Raw genomic sequence first — 18370 nt, 5'->3', positions numbered from 1 at the left:
ATCACAAAGGGTAATGCCTTATAGTCTATATTTTTAGTTTGATTAGGTATTGAAACTGAAACTGCTAGTCACTCAGTCTATGGCCCGCAAGGTTCCTCTGTCCATGGAGTTCTTCAGGCAAGAATACTGGAAGCAGGTAGCCATTCCCTTCTCCAGGGGATCTTCCTGACCCAGAGATCAAACCCAGGTCTCCTGCACTGCAGGTGGATTCTTTACCGTCTGAGTCACCGGGGAAGCCCCAAGCAAGCCCTTCACTTGATTGGGTCTTAAATGTGCCCTGAATCTAGTGCTGTCAAACACAAAGCTTTTAAATTCTAATATGTCTGGAAATTACTTGTGTTTACTCCCAGGAATTTACAACTGTACTCAAATTTGTTATCTTTTTCAAGCAAATCTGCCTACAATGCGTCTGGTTGGGAAGATCCCCTGGAGAAGGAAATGCAATCCATACCAATATTCTTGCCTAGAGAATTCCATGACAGAGGAGCCTGGTGGGCTACAGTCCACGAGGTTACAAAGAGGCAGATATGACTAAGCAACTGCACTTTCTTCAAACAGATACATTGTCTTGACATTCAGTTTGCTGATGCCTTTCTTAGACCTACAGAGACTTGAGACAAAATGCAAAAGCAGGAAAAAAAAATACATCTCAATTTGTAAATCTTGTCTTCACTTGCTCTCTATTCTTACCCAAGCTTGACCTGCCATCTTTTTTCATCTGGAATACTACAGCTTCCTCCCTGGAATATATGCTTTAAAAAGTTAGGACATAGAAAGGTACACATGTGTACAACTCTGAGTTTCGAGCATACACATTTATGTAGTGCCACCGAGATTGGGAAGGAGGCATTGACAGCACCCTAGAAGCCTTCACGCTTTTTTATCTGGTCTCTAACCTCCACTTTCCCCCCCTAAGATAACCACTAGCCTCATTTGTATGGTCTTAAATAGTTTGTTTTTGAACTCTGTGACACCTGCTGCTTGGAAGAAAAGCTATCTACCTGCTGTCTACCAACCTAGACAGCATATTAAAAAGCAGAGACATTACTTTGCCAACAAAGGTCCGTTTAGTCAAAGCTATGGTTTTTCTAGTAGTCATGTATGGATGTGAGAGTTGGACCATAAAGAAAGCTGAGCGCCAAAGAATTCATGCTTTTGAACTGTGGTGTTGGAGAAGACTCTTGACAGTCCCTTGGACAACAAGGAGATCGAACCAGTCAATCCAGAAAGACATCAGTCTTGAATATTCATTGAAAGAACTGAAGCTGAAGCTCTAAGACTTTGGTCACCTGATTCGAAGAGCCAACTCAATGGAAAAGACCCTGATGCTGGGAAAGATTGAGGGCAGGAGGAGAAGGGGACGACAGAGGATGAGATGGTTGGATGACATCACTGACTCAATGGACATGAGTTTGAGCAAACTCCAGGAGATAGTGGAGAACGGAGGAGCCTGGCCTGCTGCAGTCCATGGGGTCGCACAGAGTGGGACATAACTTGGCAACTGAACAACAATAGCAAATAATGATGAAGTAGGGACAGAAGAGAACTAGGGGCATGGTGTACAAAACTGGAGCAGCAGTCTGGTTAGATCTATTGATAAGGGAAATGCATTGCTTTGGGAAGCAATACGGGTCATTCTCTTATTCAAGGCACAGTTGCTGACCTCCCAGCTTGTCACTCCCAAAGTCAGGTGGGCCACTGAGAGCTTCCTCTGGCGGTCTAGGTAGCTACTGCTGGTGGTGTGAGCCTCTCAGTTTTCAGCTGTTTGGGGAACAGGCAAGTCAGCTGCTTTTCAGGAGCTCCTGTTGGTGTTGATGAACATGCTTGTGGCAATGACTGGAGAGGGAACCTTCAAGAGGGAAGCCAGGGAAGTCGCGCAGTCATGTCCGACTCTTTGCGACCCCATGGACTGTAGCCTGGTAGGCTCCTCTGGTGGGATTTTCCAGGCAAGAGTAGTGGAGTGGGTTGCTATTTCCTTCCCCAGGAGATCTTCCTGACCCAGGGATTGAACCCAGGTCTCCTGCATTGTAGGCAGACGGTTTACCGTCTGAGCCACCAGGGAACGTGCAAATCTGAGTCTTCCCTTCCCTCCTGTCGTCATGTCCCCCTCAACCCTGTCTCTACCACTGGCAGCTGTTCTATGTTTGCAGTTGAATGAGTCCTTAGTCATCTTTTCCCTGATCGCTCAGAATAAGGATGGGGTGTTCAAAAGAAAAAAATCTAAATAATTTGGAGTTAAATTTTTAAGTTCTGGGAGCAATGATCTAGTTGACTATTTACATTTAAAATTTTTGAAAAGTTTTAGACAATTATTTCCTTTTTTTTCACCCAACTTTCATTCTTACCTTAAGCTGAAAACTACTGTAGATGTAAACTGTATATATGCTCAGTCGTGTCCAACTCTTTGCGACCCCATGGACTGTAGCTAGCCTGCCAGGCTCCTCTGTCCATGGGAATTGTCCAGGCTAGAATACTGGAGTGGGTTGCCGTGTGCTCGAGGGGATCTTCCCGACCCAGGAATCGAGCCCAGGTCTCCTGCATTGCAGGTGGATTCTTTACTGTCTGAGCCACCAGGGAAGCCCCAAAGAGTGAATAGTTTTGTTTTTTAATCCAAAAGAAAAAAAGCAAACCAGAAAATAACATATGTTGATGAGGATGTAGGGAAATTGAAACACTTGTGTGCTGTTGATGGGAACGTGAAACGGTGTGACTGCTATGAAAAGCGGTCTGGAGAGTCCTCAAAAAATTAAAAAATAGAATTTACCATATGACCTGCTAATCCCATTTCCAGATATATATCCAAAAGCACTGGGAGCAGATTCTCAAGAAGATATTTGTGTACCCATGTTTATAGCAGCATTATCCACAAAGCTAAGAGATGGAAGCTACTCAGGTGTCCATTGATGTATGAATGGATTATGCTAAATGTATATACATACCACGGAATATTATTCAGCCTTTTAAAAGGAAGGAAATTCTGACACACGCTACAGCCTGGATAAAGCTTGAAGGTGTTGTGCTAAGTGAAATAGTTCAGTTCAGTCGCTCAGCCGTGTCCGACTCTTTGCGACCCCGTGAACTCAGCACGCCAGGCCTCCCTGCCTATCACCAACTGCCAGAGTCTACCAAACCCATGTCCATTGAGTCAGTGATGCCATCCAACCATCTCATTCTCTGTCGTCCCCTTCTCCTCCTGCCCTCAATCTTTCCCAGCATCAGGGTCTTTTCAAATGAGTCAGCTCTTCACATCAGGTGGCCAAACCAGTCACAAAAAGAAAAATACTATGTAATTTTGTAATTCCTCTTATATGAGACATCTAATGTAGTTGAATTGATGGAGACAGAAAGGAAAATGAAAGTTACCAGGAGCTGAAGGGAAGAGGGAAAGGGGAATTGTTTCATGGGGATAGTTTCAGATTTGCAGGATGAAAATGTTCTGGAGATTTCTCAACAATGTGACCCTACTGAACTGTACAGTTAAAAATGGCTGAGATGGAAAATTTTATGTCGTGTATTTTCAACACGATAAAGTATGTAACTTTTGAATTTTATGGATCACATTAAAAAATAATAATAAACAAGAGAATGATTATTGTTTGGGCCTAGCCACTCTTTTCCTTTCAGATTTGTCAGTGCTTTCCGAATTCTTCTCATTTTCTCGCTGACAGAATTAGATCCTCTGTGTAAATTTACTCCGTGTTCTTCTTGTTAGGTAACTGTCCTTAGATACTTTTCCTCTTGAGAAATAGTACCCTTCCACTGTTTTTGCTTTGTCAAATCTACGTTTTATGTAACTGAACTTAGTTATTTAAGACGTTAGGTGAGTTAAGATCTCAGCTAGTCATCAGCTTATTAGTGAGTTTCCTCTTGACTTAAACTGCCTTAAGCTGATTTTAGTCTACTGGTATTTCTTAGCCAGTGGCATAAAAATATTAGACGTTAAGAAATAATTTAGGCCACCAACTTCAACAACACTAGGAGAACAATGCATGCAAAATGTAGCAGATAGCAATCTGATCCTCAATTGCTGCATATCCGTTTAGCCTATGAAGTTAAGAATGGTATGTTTGCCCTCAGAGAATTTACTGCTGTTTATGTTAAGGGTGAAAAAATCCTGGTGACCCTGACTTAAAAAGGTTGAGGGTAGTGGTGGCTGAGAATAGACGTGGTCTCAGCTGTTAAGTTTGTTTGAGGTTGCAAATAGTGCCTGGCAACAGATTTTACCTGTATCTATAAATCCCTTCAAAACATGGACCCCAATCCAAAATGGCACTTGATAGCCCATTTTATAAATGTGTGGGATTAACAGTTCATTAAAGAAAGTATTTTGGTATTTATAACTGGAAGCTTGTAAAAATAAGTCCTGTTAGTATATTCTCCTGTCTTTATCAGTAGAGATCACCTAACAAGACTGATAACCAGAAATTTGTGGTATTTGCCTCCCTGTAAAAGTAACTCCTTTTTATGGGCTTAAAACTTTGGGTCTGTCTGATGATTGCCAGATCTCTGTGTGGAACTAATGCCTACTCCTAAGAAGTGTAGCTGTGCAGACTAAGGTGCATTTATCCACCTGCTGGGCTAACAGCTCTCACTGCTTTCAGCTTGCTTACAAACGCATTTAAGTGTGCGTATGTAGATACATGTTCATTTGTGTATGGTGGCAGTGATTTAGTCACTAAGTCTTGTCTGTCTCTTGTGACCCCATGGACTGTAGCCCACCAGGCTCCTCTGTCCGTGGGTTTACCCAGGCAAGAATATTGGAGTGGGTTGCCATTCCCTTCTCCAGGGGATCTTCTGACCCAGGGATCGAACCTGGGTCTCCTGCATTGTTCAGTTCAGTTCAGTTGCTCAGTCATGTCCGACTCTTTGTGACCCCATGAACTGCTGCATGCCAGGCCTCTCTGTCCATCACCAACTCCTGGAGTCCACCCAAACCCATGTCCATTGAGTTAGTGATGCCATCCAACCATCTCATCCTCTATCGTCCCCTTCTCCTCCTGCCTTCAATCTTTCCCAGCATCAGGGTCTTTTCCAGTGAGTCAACACTTCTCATCAGGTGGCCAGAGTATTGGAGTTTCAGCTTCAACATCAGTCCTTCCAATGAACACCCAGGACTGATCTCCTGCATTGTAGGTGGATTCTTTATTGACTGAGCCATCAGGGAATCACCCTCATTTGTGTATACACACGTTTATTTTTCTACCCAAAGTATCTTCAAGATCTGAGTTATGACTTTGTGTATTATTTCAGTTTTTTTTCTGATTTAGGGTACAGAAACAAACATGTAATGTTTAGTTTTTAATTTTTATTGGATTATAGGTGATTTACAGTGTTGTGTAAGTTTCAGATGTACATCAAAGTGAGTCAGTTATACATATACATATCCACTCTTTTTCAGATTCTATTCCCATATAGGTCATTGCAGAGTACTAAGTAGAGATCCCTGTGCTCTATAGGAGGTTCTTATTAGTCATTTTATATAGTAGTGTGTATATGTCTCTCCCAATCTCCCAATTCATCCCACCCTCCCACCTTGGTAACCATAAGTCTTTCTATATTTAATGTTCCTTTAATATCTGATAAAAATATTAAACTGGTGAGCTAAAGTATACTTTCTGAGAATTTGGTCAATGAATATCTAAGGAGCAGTGACTCAAGAGTTTCTGACTAAAAGAACAACATGATCTACAGTCCCTGTATTTTGTCAGATGAATTTCTTACGTGTTTACCACCATTTTTTAACATTTTCTTCAACGACATACAGAACAGCTATAAGATAACTTTTAGGTGAAACTTGATGGCTGATCAAATGGTACTTGGAAAATGGGAACGTCTTGATAAACAATCTATCTTTTGAAGACTGCTTGCAACTTTCTTGGTTGGGTTTTATAATTTTTAATAGCATTCTGGAGATTATATGTATAGAGGAATAATCAGAAGACTTTTAATTGAAATCATTAAAACTTTTGTATTTTTCAGTATCAATTAGGCTTGGGTTAAAAAATGATTTGTAAATGTTTTTCATTGAATTCTAAGTGGACTGATTAGTTTACAAAATGTCCATTGTTTTTACTAAGTACCAAGGAACATTTGTGAGTATGTTATATGATGGCCATAAACTTCACTAATGTAACTTTTTTCTTTCATAAAGTGAAATTAAATTAAATTAAATTTCTTTTAATCATGACAGATTTTATATATCCAAAATGTGAAGAATATGCTTGTCTTAAAAAGTAGTCACCCATAATCCTCTTCCCAAATGTGGATTCTTTTTTTTTTAATTTATTTATTTTAATTGGAGGCTAATTACTTTACAATATTGTATTGGTTTTGCCATACATTGACATGAATCCACCCTGGATGTACATGTGTTCCCCATCTTGAACCCCGCTCCCACCTTCCTCCCCATCCCATCCCTCTGGTTCATCCCAGTGCACCAGCCCCGAGCATCCTGTATCATGCATCGAACCTGGACTGGTGATTCATTTCACATATGATAATATACATGTTTCAATGCCATTCTCCCAAATCATCCCACCCTCGCCCTCTCCCACAGAGTCCAAAAGACTGTTCCATACATCTGTGTCTCTTTTGCTGTCTCATATACAGGGTTATTGTTACCATCTTTCTAAATTCCATATATATGCATTAGTATACTATATCCAAATGTGGATTCTTATGAAGTCATTTTCGAGAGTAAATTGGCCCAGCTATTTTAGAGCTGTGTCTCACCACTAGCATTTCACCACTGGATCACCCTCCTCATTCTTCCGCTTTTCATCAAATAGCGTTTAGCAGTTTCCTAACACTAGTTACGTCCACGTTGTTTGCTGTTAGATATACCCAAGCAGAGGTTTTTTAAGTGGCAGCACCCGGTCGTCTCAGGAGAGCGTCTGCGGGACCACACTGAAGGGACCACACTTAGTGGGAGCTGGGTTGCAATACAGTTGTTCAAAAAACCCAGTTTTACTATGTTAGTGGCTCAGTTGTGTCTGACTTTTTGCAATCCCATGGACAGTAGTCTGCCAGGCTCATTTATCCTTGGGATTTCCCGGGCAAGAATACTGGAGTGGGTAGCCATTCCTCTCTCCAGGGGATCTTCCTCACCCAGGGCTAGAACCCTTGTCTCCTGCATTTCAGGCAGATTCTTTACTGTGGTCGTGCCTCATATGTGCATGTGTGAGTTTGTGTGCACTAATGCACTTCCTTCCACCTTTTCTTTTCCTTTTTGGCCTTTCAGAGAGCATTTTTCATCCTAGCTTTAAGGGTTTAAAGGTTTAACCCTTAATTTCAAGGGTTTGGAAATGCCAAACCATTTTCTCTCTTAATATTTAAAAATAAGATGAGGAAACAGTGTTACAAAGTAGACACTAGGGATAGCAATTTTAAAAATCAGTTTTTCATACATTCAGTTCAGTCACCCAGTCATGTCCAACTCTGCAACCCCGTGAACTACTGCACATCAGGCCTCCCTGTCCATCACCAACTCCCAGAGCCTGCTCAAACTCATGTCCATCGCGTCGGTGATGCCATCCAACCACCTCATCCTCTGTCATCCCCTTCTCCTCCCACCTTCAATCTTTCCCAGCATCAGGGTCTTTTCCAATGAGTCAGTTCTTCACATTAGGTGGCCAAAGTATTGGAGTTTCAGCTTCAGCATCAGTCCTTCCAAAGAATATTCAGGACTGATTTCCTTTAGGATGGACTGGTTGGATCTCCTTGCTGTCCAGTGGTCCAGATCTCACATCCATACATGACCACTGGAAAAACCATAGCTTTGACTAGACAGACCTTTGTTGGTAAAGTAATGTCTCTGTTTTTTAATATGCTGTCTAGGTTGGTCATAGCTTTTCTTCCAAGGAGCAAGTGCCTTTTAATTTCATGGCTGCAATCACCATCTGCAGTGATTTTGGAGCCCAGAAAAATAAAGACTGACACTGTTTCCACTGTTTCCCCATCTATTTGCCATGAAGTGATGGGACCGGATGCCATGATCTTAATTTTCTGAATGTTGAATTTTAAACCAGCTTTTTCACTCTCCTCTTTTACTTTCATCAAGAGGCTCTTAATTCTTTGTTGCTTTCTGTCATAAGGGTGGTGTCGTCTGCATATCTGAGGTTATTGATACTTCTGGCAATCTTGATTCCAGCTTGTGCTTCATCCAGCCCAGCGTTTCACATGATCTACTCATAGGAGGCACATGTAGAAGAGCACCAGGAACCTGAAGACCTTCATTCCAGTCCTATTTTTTCAGTCTTTTATTTACTTCCATATAACAAGAAAGATATACAATTCTGCTGTCTCTTAAGGCAACCATATTAGAAAGCCTTACCACACTGCCCAGCATCTCTTACAGGCACTTTGCGTGTCTTTGGGGTTGGGTTCCCTGTTCCCATAAGCCTGTGTTTTCCTTTCTTTTTGCATTTTCTCATATTATAGGGGCTTCCTGGGTGGCTCAGACGGTAAAGAATCTGTCTGCAATGCAGGAGACCTGAGTTCTATCCCTGGGTCAAGAAGATCCCCTGAAGAAGGGAATGGAAGCCCACTCCAGTATTCTTGCCTGGAGAATTCCATGGATAGAGGAGCCTGGCCAGCTACAGTCCATGGAGTCATAAAGAGTCAGACATGACTGAGTGATTTTCACTTCACTTCATATTGTTGTAGAATATCCATTAGTTTTCCAAGAAGTTCAATGACAATTTCTTTCTTTTTTAAATATTTATTTATTTGCCTTTGCTGGGTCTTCATTGTGGCATGTGGAATCTGTAGTTGCGACCTGCAAACTCTTGTTGCTGCATGGAGGATCCGGTTCCCTGATTGGGGATAAAACCCAGGCCCCCTGCATTGGGAGCGTGGCGTCTTAGCCACTGCACCACCAGGGAAGTCCCAACAATTTGATTTCTGAATCTTTGTATGTGAGCTGGTTTTGATCTTGAAAAAAAAATTATATATTTATTTATTTTTGGCTGTGTCTGGACTTAGTTGCAAAACACAGGATCTTTCATTGTGGCACTAGGGCTCTTTCTTGCAATGTGGGGGCTTCAGAATCCATGGGCTCAGTAGTTGCAGCTTGAGGGGTTAGTTACAGTGTAGCTTGTGGGATCTTAGTTCTCCAACCAGGGACTGAATCCCATCTCCCCTGCATTGGAAGGTGGATTCTTAACCACTGGACCACCAGGGAAGTCCCCTGATCTTTGTAATTAAAAACTTGAACAGTTTTTTTGAGATAAAATATATATACCATAGAGTTCACCTATTTAGAGCATAAAATTACATGACTTTTAGTATATTTACAGAGCTGTGCAGCCATCACCATAACCTAATTTTAGGACTTTTTCATCATCTACCAAAGAAAGTTTGTACCTATTAACAGTTAATTAACCCCATCTACTCTCTGCGGCTCCTTTGGTGGCTCAGGAGTAAAAAATCCACTTGCCAATACAGGAGATGTGGGTTTGATCCCAGGGTTGGGAAGATCCCCTGGAGAAGGAAATGGCAACCCACTCCATTATTCATGCCTGGGACATCCCATGGACAGAGGAACTTGGTGGGCTACAGTCCATTAGGGTTGCAAGGAACTGGCACAACTTAGCGAGAAGGCAATAGCAAGCCACTCCAGTACTCTTGCCTGGAGAATCCCATGGATGGAGGCGCCTGGTAGGCTGCAGTCCATGGGGTCGCTAAGGGTCAGACACGACTGAGCGACTTCACTTTCACTTTTCACTTTCACACATTGGAGAAGGAAATGGCAACCCACTCCAGTGTTCTTGCCTGGAGAATCCCAGGGACGGGGGAGCCTAGTGGGCTTCCGTCTATGGGGTCACACAGAGTCAGACATGACTGAAATGATTTAGCAGCAGCGACTCAGCAGTAACAATAATCTACTTTCCATCTCTACAGATTTGACTATTTTGAAATTTATCTAAATGTGATCATACAATATGTGGTTTTCTGTGATGGTTCTTTCACCTAGTGAAATATTTCTTTAGGTTTCTGCATGTAGTATATGTCAAAGCTTCACTCCTTTTTGTTGTTGAATAACAGTCTATTGCATGGTTATCTGTGTATCCATTCAACAGCCGATAGACATTTGGGTGGTTTCCAGTTTCAGGATATTACAAACAAAGCTGCTGTGAATATTCATGTATAAGTCTGTTATGGACATATGCTTTTATTCTTCTTGATTTAATGCCGAGAAGTGGAATATTTGAATTATATGGTCTATGTATGTTTGACTTTTTAAAAAATGTTCATATTCCCACCAGCAGTACACTTTCCATAAGCTTTTTGGAAAGAGCTGTTTTAAAATTTCATGCTGGTGTATTTTGTTGTAGGTATATCATTATGCTCACTTTGTGGGCTCTTTTAGTTTGGAGATGAGATTTCTTCCATCTGGACAATTTTGTGGGATTGTAGCTTTCATTTCCTCTCTGCTATTTTCTCTGCAATGTCTTTCTAGAACTTCTAGAACTCCTGTTACTTGGGCTGATTCCTCACTAGTTTTCTTTCTTTCCTATTATACATTGTTTCATTCGTTCTAATTTTTAGGAGATTTGTTTAACTTTTTCTTCCACCCTCCTTTAAAAAATAATTGTTTTTATATTTATATTCTAAGCTCTGTTTCTTTTATGGATGCAATAGCTTCTCTCTCTCAGGTAATTACAGTTTTTAATAAAGATTTGTTCTACTGTCTCCATTGTCTTTCCTCTGAATTCTTCTGTTTGTTCTGGTTTCTCTCTCAGGCTGGAGGCATTCCTTGAATGTCTGTGATCTTCGCATACCCCTCATATTTGAGACGGAGATGTCAAAAGCTCTCAGAAGCTGCATGTGGATGGTGTATTTCTCTATGATTGGTTAGATTTGATACCTTTGGGGAATCCCTAAATATTAATATCTATTGTGCTTTGTTTGATATTTATTTGGAGGGAGATATTAAATGTGTCCAGGGCTCCCGACTACTGGCTTTCTGGGTACAGGGAGGGAAAGGGGCCTCCCAATTCAGGATGCAGAACTTCACTTCACTCTCGTAGAGCCCAGAATCCCACTTGCGCGTCAACTCAGCCCCTGGTCCCTAAGTCCACAGCCTCTGTGCCTCCACATTTCCCACAGTCATTTCTGGTTTCCTGGGCTGGGGTGGGAGGGAGCCTGAGGCCTCCTTGGAGATTGATCCCAAACCCATTTCCAGCCCTTGCCTGGCCTGTAGTTGGTGGCCCTGTGCATTTTGGTTCACAGCTCACAGGTGGCTCTGCAGGGTACACTGGCCTCCTGCCAACACCCAGCTGCCCACATTGGGTGGAAGCTCCTTTCGCTTGTTGAAGCAGTTTCTGCTGCTCCATCGGCTTTCAGATTGGCTGGCATTTTATAATATTGTAAATCAACTACACTTTGATTAAAAAAAGAAGAAGAAATCTCTCTTCCGTTTTTGCCTCCTTTCTTGTACACCTCATCCAGGCAGGTTTGTACTTAAAAAAATTTTTTTTTAAATTATTTATTTTTGGCTGCACTGGATCTTCGTTGCCGTGTGCAGGCTTTCTCTAGTTGTGGAGAGCGGAGGCTTCTCTCTAGTCGTCGTGTGATGGCTTCTCGTTGTGGTGGCTTCTCTTGGGTGGCTTGGGCTCCAGGGTGTGCGGGCTCAGTAGTTATGGCTCCCAGGCTCTAGAGCACAGGCTCAGTAGTGGTGGTGCCTGGGCTTAGTTGCTACCTGGCATGTGGGATCTTACTGGATCAGGGATGGAACCCGTGTTCCCTGCATCAGCAGGTGGATTCTTAACCACTAGACTACCAGGGAAGCCCAGGTGTGTACCTTATTATCGAATACACCTTATTTGTAATGTCTTTTCTGTCATCTTAGTGGAGTTTAGGGAGAGAGGGGATAAGTATTTCTCCTCTGGATTCATCAGCGCATTGGTGTTCCCTGTGTGACAGGCACTCCTCCGGGTATTGGGATGGCAGCTGACATTCTAGGGAGAATGGAGACTAGGGTGTGTATAAGGACTCCATGGAGAACAGACATACATAGTAAATAGGTAAGTTCCAGTGTGTTAGAAGGGGTGGTGCTACAGAGAGACAGGGAAGGGATGGAGGAAAACGGAGCGTGGAAGTTCAGGGGTGAGGTTGCCATTTGAAACACTGAGAAGGTAATATTTGGATAAAGACCCGAAGAAACCGAGGGCATACACCATGCATACTCGGGGCAGGCTGCCCCAGACAGAGAGAAGCATCCCAGCAAAGGTCATGAGGGGGGGTTGTTGGGGGTGAGGGGTGAGGGGTCAGGAGGATTTGCAGGAGCAGACGAGTGAGGGGAGAGGACAGGAAAGGAGCTCAGAGAGGTCCCAGTCACGTGGGGTCTTGTCGGTCTTTATAAGGTCTTGGGCTTTCTCTTCGGGCCACATGGGGAGCCACTGCCATTTTGAGCGGAGGGTTGATGGTGAGACATCCCTTATTTAGAAAGGCTCACTCTGGTTGCTGGGTTCAGAACAGACCATGGCAATTGGAAGCAGGGTGACCTGTCAGGAGGCTGCTGCAGTGAACCGAGCAGTGGATGGTGGCTTGGATGGGGGTGATGTGGAGATTGAGATGGAGCATGGGCTTCTGGATTTATTTTGAAAGTAGAACCTTCAGAGTTCCTTGGACTCTGATGTGAGGTGTGCGAAAAAGGATGATCAGAAATGACTCCGAGATAATTGGCCTGAGCAAGGGTGGAGCTGTCTTTCGCGATGGGAAGGCTGCGGGTGGGTGGAGTGGGTGTGGACGGGAAGAGGAGGTTCCGTTCCGGACACACTTGGTTTGCGATGTCTTAGTTGGCTTCCGAGAGGAGATGGAAAACAGGCAAGACCAGGCTAGAGATGGAAACGTGGGAGTCCCGTGTTCTAAGAACGGCATTTCACGTGGGCTTAGGTGAAACTGATGTGTCGATGCAGGTTTGATTGCTTGTAACAAATGAACCACCCTGAGGGAGAAGACTGATGGTGGGGGAGGTGGTGGGGGTGGGTGAAAGGTACCTGGGAACTCTGAACTTTCTGTTTAATTGTGCTGTGGGACCAAACTTCTTCTGAAAAAACAGTCTATTTGTGTATGAGACTTGATGGGATGGCCAAGGGAGTAAGCGTGCAAGACAAGAGATCCAAAAAACCTGCAGTGCCCTCCTTCAGGAGGAAGGAGAGGTGGCGGTGGGGACAGTAAATGTGGCAGAAAGAAGGGTAGGAAAGCGTAGTGTCTTGGAAATCAAAGGAAGAAAGTGGTTCAAGACTCGGGTCAGGATCCACAGGGGCAGATGCTGACAGTGGGTCAAGTAAGACGGAGATAGAGCTGACTGTTAGAATTCCCAAGCGGGATGCCAGTGTGACTTTGCAAGAGCAGTTGAGTGGGGTGGTGGAGAAGCAAGCAGACTGCATCTTAGGAGGGTGAGAGGAGATAGTGACTGCAGGCGACTAATTGAGGCACTTGGCTGAGAAGTGCTGCAGTGAAATAGAGCAACAGAGAACTTTTTTTTTTTTGCTTTGAGATTGGAGAAATGCAAGTATGACCGCATGATGCTATAATTCAAACCTGTCTTTGCTTAGCAGGAATCCCAATTTGAATTTTAAACGTACAGAAAGTCCTGCCTTTTTTTAGGTGCATCTTCATGGATGCAGCATGATACAAGACAGAGAGAGCTGAGTCGGGAAGAACACCTTCTGATGACTCAGGAAAGCAAGCATCACTCCTTGGCAAAGCCATCTGGGTCTCAGTTTCCCGATCTGCAGCGTGAGATGCTGATCTCCAAGATCCAGCTACGATATGGCGTGAATGGGTGACTTGAAAAGCAAGGGAGATCAAAGTTGGGAAAGGCAGTCAATGTCTGCTTGCTTCTCCCATGGGAAATTAATAGTGTAAAGAAAGCACAACTAATGTTGTAAAGATGTGGGCTTAAGTATTTGTAGATTAATGCTAGTAGAGATTTTGATCAGTTTCCAACTACCGAACCCATCCCCTCATTGAAAAGCATATTCACCGCAGAAATTTTATACAATATGAAAATATACTAATGAATATTAAAATCACCCATTATCCCAACATCTAGAGATAAATGGTAGTAACATTGTGGAATCATTTCCTTCAAGCTTTCTATCCATAAATATAATACCATATTTCCTCTCTTCCCCCAGTGAAAAATGCCTCTATCATTGTATCCTGTTTTTTTCAATGACAGCTTCACAAGCATGTTCCCTGCATCACCAAACATTCTTCACTAGTTTCTACAGCTGTTCAATATTCCATCCTAGGAATACACTGTAACTTAGTCATTCTATGAATGGGCATTTATAGCTACCATAAATAGCGCTGATTAACTTTAGGATGTTCAACTTTGCACATAAATCTTTGTACTTCAGGCTTTCCTGGTGGTCCAGTGATTAAGAATCCACCTTGCAACACAGGGGACACCAGTTCAAGTCCATGGTTCAGGAAGATCCCGCATGCCTTGGGGCAACTAAGCCCCTGTGCCACAACTGCTCCCGAGTCCCATGCTCCCCAACAAGAGAAGCCGTGGTGATGGGAGGCCCACGCACCGCAGCTGGAGGGTCGCCCCCACTGGCCACAACTAGAGAAAGCCAGCGCACAGCAACGAAGACCCAGCAGAGTCAAAAAGGTTTAAACAATGAATGAATAAACAAATAAATATTTGCATGTCTTATTCTTTCTTTGGCATAAACAACCAGTTGTAGAATTATTCACTGGTCCAATGGGTGGAAACATTCTCAAGGCTCTTAGGCATATTGCGAAAAACCACCTTAACACATCTGCCTCTCTTACCTTCCAGAGAGGTTTTAACAATTTACTCTCCCGCCTTCACGGTGTGTGTCGATTGCATCATGCTGTTACAAACCCTGCCAACTTCCTATGATTTCTTTTTAAAAGTCACCTTTCACTGACTATAAGCCAAAGTTTATTACTTATTAAAACAGCATTGTAGGGGGAGTGATTCAGATTCCAGTATACTTTTGTGTGCCTACATGCTCTGGACACTGTGCCAGATGCTTTCTTCTTTACTCCTGTTTATTGTGAACACCACACCCTTAGAATGTAGTTGGCATCCTTTCCTTGTCCTATCCTAGGAGTCTGTGTTGAAAGACACACAGTTGGGGAATTCCCTGGCAGTCCAGTCACTAGGATTCTGCGCACCTACTGCCAAGGACACAAGTTTGATCCCTGCTAAGGGAACTAAGGGAGAAGGCAATGGCACCCCACTCCAGTACTCTTGTCTGGGAAATCCCATGGACGGAGGAGCCTGGTGGGCTGCAGTCCATGGGGTCGCAAAGAGTCGGACACAACTGAGTGATTTCACTTTCATTTTTCACTTTCATGCATTGGAGAAGGAAATGGCAACCTACTCCAGTGTTCTTGCCTGGAGAATCCCAGGGATAGGAGCCTGGTGGGCTGCTGTCTATGGGGTCGCACAGAGTCGTACATGACTGAAGCGACTTAGCAGCAGCAGCAGCCAGTGAACTAAGATCCTGCAAACTTTGAGGTGCAGCCAAAAAAACCCAAAAGACACACAGTTGGTCTGATGAATGGTCAAGATCGATACCCAGGGCTCTTGACTCCAAGCTTGACACTTCGGTATTTCCTTATTTTACTATACCTTACCTGCTTCAAATGGCTGAGAATAATCTTATGACTCTAAGCTATATTCCATTTTATCGTGTGTGCTCAGTCCCTCAGTCATGTCCGACCCTCTGTGACCCCAAACACTGTAGCCCAGCCAGGTTCCTCTGCTCATGGAATTTTCCAGGCAAGAATACTGGAGTGGGTTGTCATTTCTTCCTCCAGGGGATCTTCCAAACCCAGGGATGAACCCGCGTTTCCTGTGTCTCCTGTGTTGGCAGGCAGAGTCTTTACCACTGCACCACCTGGAATCAATTTTATTATAGAAGACTAAAAGGTATTCACAGCTTATCAGTTTTTTTTAAGGTTTTGAGAATTAAAAATTATCGCCCAGGGCTCCGATGGCTTTCTCCTCTAACACAAGCAAAATTAGAACCTAGCTTGGTTGGGAGACTGCCATGTGACCACCCCGTGCCCACAGATCTGAGGTCAGCCCAGGTCCTGAAAGCTTGGTGGCAAGAGGGGAGGATGGTCCCAATTGGTGAATTAGGGTCCAGCTGCCACAGCTCCCGGCTTCCCTGGTGGCTCAGCTGGTAAAGATCCACCTGCAGTGTGGGGGACCTGGGTTCGATCTCTGGGTTGGGAAGATCCCTGGAGAAGGGAATGGCTACCCACTCCAGTATTCTGGGCTGGAAAATGCCATGGGCTGTATAGTCCATGGGGTCGCAAAGAGTCTGGCAGGACTGAGCGTCTTTCACGTTCACTTTCACCACAGCTCCCTCTGCAGGTGCTTGGATGAGCTGATCTGGGGCGAAACCGGGCACTGCAGAGGTAGATTTAGGAAGAGAAATTCACATCTACATTCCTTCCACGAGTCTGTCATTCTGATCAATGCGATATAAGTCAACCCTCATTTACTAACAGGTGTAAAATCACGTGTGTCTGTGGACAAAAAAAAAAAAAAATTATCAAGTTCTAGAGTCAATGATAATTCTGAAATTCTGCTTTACCAGGAGACATCCTAGTCCCCTGCTCCTTGCCTGGTCAGAGTGAAAGTGATTCAACAAAAGGTGAGACCGACAGGGCTAGGAAGGGGCCAAACCAATTGTCCTCTTCTTTCCTAGACTGGCTGCTGCTACTGCTGCTGCTAAGTCGATTCAGTTGTGTCCAGCTGTGCTACCCCATGGACTGCAGCCTACCAGACTCCGTCCATGGGATTTTCCAGGCAAGAGGACTGGAGTGGGTCGCCAGTGCCTTCTCCACCTAGATTGGTTACCAGTGTTTGTAAAGTTTGAGATGAGCCACAGAAAGTGGATGGAGAGTATCTTCAGGTACTGCAGACCACAGGCAGAACTTGAATCCTGTGGGAGGTGTATGTGCGCGTGTTTTCTTTTGGCAAGCCTTAGAAACCATGAGGCTATATACTTCTATACTTGGTCTTCTGCACAGCACACATTGAAAACTGGCTGTTGGATCTTCAGACACTTGAGACAAGTATTTATAGCAATTTCATGAGGACAGTCTTTTCATGCCCCGAAACAAATTTTAAACTGTGAACGTTGACCCACGGGTCTTTATTTCTGTACTCACTATCTGATGTGCTAACAGGACAGTAAAAGTGAGTTGAAGCTGTTCTATTTTCCCTTCATTTCAAAAAGGCCTGGCCAGCGTTGGTGGTATAGTGGTGAGCATAGCTGCCTTCCAAAAAGGCCTGGCCACAGTCTTTAGCTCAGAACAGCTTAATATGGATGTCCTAGGCCACGCCAGGTTTTTTTTTTCCAGGACACAGCAAGGGTGCACTTGGAAACTGGCATAACATTGAGCAGTGCCTAACTTTCACCCATTGCCAGTCTATTTCCTGTGTTAGGATGACTTATAATCTCTCCTGAGGAACTTTTGGGGAGGTTCTGCACAATTCCCTGGTTCTTGCTATGATAATGCAGCATCATTTAGATGCTGGACTCTGCAGACTATAAAAGTCCTGCTCTTACAATGGCTGAACCTGCTGCCTATTTAAGCAGGATATTTAAGCACCACGGTTCAATCCTGTTACAACCGAGGGGAAAGAGGAGGCCCAGAGCAGGCTGACAGCAGGAGAGAGGCTTCAAAAAAACCTGAGCTTCTCAGAGGGTTCTCACTCTGTTCCTGGTCATGGTGGTCTCCTAGAATTGCAGCTGAAAACCCTTGTAAACTTCATGAGCTAGAAAAGCTTCTCTCCAGCGGTAGAGGGGCAGGGTGCTTAGAAACACTCTAAGGAAAATACTTAGAGAGGGGAAGGGATAGGAGGGACAGAAATGAGAAGCAGCCATAGAAGCCCAGAGACTGGAGGGGGGGGGGGCGATTGGGAGCAAAACGGTGGGTGGAGGGAGGGAGGAAAAATAAGCAGAATGGGAAGCTCAGAACAGAAGATATAAAAGAAAGTGCCAACTAGTGAAAATCTTGAGAAAGGACGGTTGGAGGGGGGGACCGAAGACTGGGGAGCAGTTGAGAAAAATAGCAATTAGTACTGCTAAAAATAAAGACCAATTTAGAGACAAAGCCAGATACACAGGATTAAAATAGGACTGCCAGAAAGACAGTTCCTCGTAAACCAGATCCTCAAGAAAGTGGGGCTAATGACACCCTCTCTTGGACTGTTTTGCAGAAGAAATGAGATAATAGATTCGAGTGGAGCTGGCCACGCGGAGCAGGTGACCGGCGACGGGAAAGGAGGAATCGGAAGCAGAGCTCAGTGTGGCCCGAGTGATTTCCAGGGTTGATCGCCAAGGCCCTGCCGACAGGTGCA

This window comes from Moschus berezovskii, chromosome 12 (assembly GCF_049115385.1).
Source record: "Moschus berezovskii isolate FMDL1 chromosome 12, NW_MosBer_1.0, whole genome shotgun sequence".
Taxonomy (NCBI): domain Eukaryota; kingdom Metazoa; phylum Chordata; class Mammalia; order Artiodactyla; family Moschidae; genus Moschus; species Moschus berezovskii.
This window is presented reverse-complemented; position numbering follows the sequence as displayed.